Source organism: Suricata suricatta, chromosome 10 (genome assembly GCF_006229205.1).
Source record: "Suricata suricatta isolate VVHF042 chromosome 10, meerkat_22Aug2017_6uvM2_HiC, whole genome shotgun sequence".
In the NCBI taxonomy this organism is placed as follows: domain Eukaryota; kingdom Metazoa; phylum Chordata; class Mammalia; order Carnivora; family Herpestidae; genus Suricata; species Suricata suricatta.
The window spans coordinates 65,922,314-65,925,401 of NC_043709.1; positions in this window are offsets into that span (position 1 = coordinate 65,922,314).

Consider the following 3,088-nt stretch of genomic DNA (forward strand, 5'->3'; position numbering starts at 1 on the left):
ATATAGGAACAAGTCCTTATGACCCTGGGTAAGACAACTGTTTCTTAGACAAACAATGAAAAGCACAAGTGACAAAAAAAATAGATAAATAGGATTTCATCAAAATTAAAAACATTTGTTCTTTAAAGGACAATGTCAAGAAAGTAAAAGGAAAACCTACAGAATGTGACAAAATACTTTCAAATTGTATTTATGATAAGGGATTTTTATTCACCACGTGTAAAGTATCTTACAACTCTAATAAAAAGAGAAATAAGTCAACTTAAAAATGGGTAAAAGATGTGGATAGACATTTCCCCAAAGAAGATCTACAAATGGCTAATAAGGACAAGGAAAGATGCTCAACAGGACTAGTCATTAGGGCAACCAAAACTGTAATGACACACCCTTTCAACCCACTAGTATGGCTGTAATGAAAAAGACAGAAAGCAAGTTTGGAAGGATGTGTAGAAATTGGAGCCCTCATACCCTGCAGGTGGGAATGGAAAATAGTGAGGCCACTTTTGAAAACAGTTCGGTAGTTCCTCAAAATGTTAAACATAGAGTTACCGTATAACCCAGCAGTTCCACTCCTAGGTATATACCCAAGAGAAATAAAAATGTATGTCCAGTCTAAAATTTGTACATTTCTGGGGTGCAGGGTGGCTCAGTCAGTTAAGCGTCCGGCTTCGGCTCAGGTCATGATCTCATGGTTCGTGGGTTCGAGCCCTGCATTGGGCTCTGCGCTGACAGCTAGTTCGGAGCCTGGAGCCTGCTTCAGATTCTGGGTCTCCCTCTCTCTGACCCTCCCCTGCTGGCATTCTGTTTCTCTCTAAAATAAATATTAAAGAAGAAGGAATTCCAGGGTCAAATACCGTTGGGAAATGCTGCATAGTATACTCTACTCATAGAGATTCAAAGTGAATATTAGTATATTAAAGACTCTGAAAAGTCCTGTGGTAAATAAACTTTTTTTTCTTTATTTAATCTGATATTTCTCAACTTTTTTGACCATGTAATAATTTTTCCCATAAAACCCAAATGATGCTTTGGAAAATACTGCCCCCTCATCCTCTTATTATTAGCAATTAATGATAGTGTTTACATAGCTAGTTTTTCGAAGACATAGAGAGTGGATACTATATGAATTAGAATGAAGTTTAGAGATTCAAAAGACTCTAGGCCCATTTAGAGTCTTTTGTTCCTCTATTCACTCTGAACACATTTTCTAACAGTCTCTCAGAATTCAGACATGGTTTATTCTGGAACTGTTCCTTCTCTGGTTAGAAGCCTTCCAGGGACGCCTTTGCATGGCAGCTCTGTCATGTGTGTCGCTGTGTGCCTCAGCTTGTAGGGCAGCTGGCCTACTCTGTTTGTCTCTGCTGGTGCCTGCTTTTCACAATGAGCAACTGTAGGGAACACAGGAATATCTCTTTTAGCTCCCCAGTGGGTTCCAGACCAAAGTGAACTGTTCAGCAAGATGGGGGATGTTTAACATGGTCCATTTCTGAGATGCACATATGCTATTTGCCCAAATATGGACTCGGCAATACCCAGTGCATGATGGGAACATGAGGTTTGCTTGCTAGTTCTCCGCTGTTGGTTCACCTCCCCGTTTCCACTCGTAACCTGAAGGATCTTTTAGCATTTTTCTGGGAGTTAAAGATCAGAGGAAGGTACTTCAGCTCACCATGCCTTCAGAAAATGCTTTCTGTTTAAATATTTGTTTCCTCTGCTGGCCACTGTGTTTATAAGGATAGAAGCTGTGTGTCATTTCTCTTATTTCTTCCATAATAGGCACAAATGGTAATCGTTGTAACTGACCAATAAATAAATGTAATATGAATAAATGCTTTCCATAGGGGTTAAAACAATTTTTGAATATTTTAAACTTTTCAAAAAGAACATGAATCAGACAGTGACCATTACTAAAGATTTGAAATGGTAGTTTCTCCCCAAACAGTTAGATGACAGGCATTGATTTTTTTATGTTTATTTTTTTTTGAGAGAGAGAGAGAGAGAGAGAGAGAGAGAGAGCAAGCACAGTAGAAGGCAGAATGAGAGGGAGACAGAGATTCCCAAGCAAGCTCCTCACTGTTAGCACAAAGCATGATGGAAGACTTGATCTCATAAACCATGGGATCATGACCTGAGTCAAAATCAAGAGTCAGATGCTTAATCAACTGAGCGCTCCAGGAGCCCCTCTTTATTTTATTTTATTTTATTTTATTTTATTTTATTTTGAGAGAGAGAGAGAGAGAGAGAGAGAGAAAGAGAGAGAGAGAGAGAGAGAATGCATGAATAGAGTAGGGGGAGAGGGAAGGAAACCTCAGGCATGCTCAGTGCTCCATGCCCAGTGCAGAGCCTGACTCAGGGCTCAATCTCACAACTGTGACATCATGACCTGAGCTGGGATTGAGAGTTGGTCACTTAACCCACTGAGCCACTCAGGCACCCTGACAGAGATCGATTCTTAAGTTGGGTCCATTTCTCCCCAGACCCTTCTCTTGTCTCCTCACAACCACCAGCTTTTTCTTTGGAAAACATTGTGAACTGCAGACAAGTTGAAAGAATAATTATAGTAAACACCTAGAACACCATCACCTGGAGTCTCCAATAATTATCACTATTATATGCAAGAAAATTAACGTGGGTAACTAACATTATTTGAGACATAGTCCCTACTTTAATCTCCCTCATTGCCCCCCTCCTCCAATTCTTTATAACTTTTTTTTCATTCAAGAGGCCGTCAGGGATCTCGCATTGCATTTGATGATGGAGGCGCTGCCACAGGGAGCCACAGGGCAGGGAGCAGCTCCTCCCTCCTGGGCTGGGCCAGCTAACCACTCAGGGCACTGTTTTATTGTCTAGTGTACCTCACCATGTCCCTCTCCCCAGTTTGTGCTGCCCAGTGACACATAAACTCCGATTGGGCCTTCCTGTGCTTTCAATGTGTTAGAGATTTTAATGAAATAGTTTTTAAGATGCTGACATCCTAAGATGAATAATTCCTACTGAGCCAAAACAATAGTGACCTCAACATCCCAGATTTTATTTTCTTGTGTACAAGGAGTCTAAAATTAGCATACTTCCCATCAGGCCTCTCCTC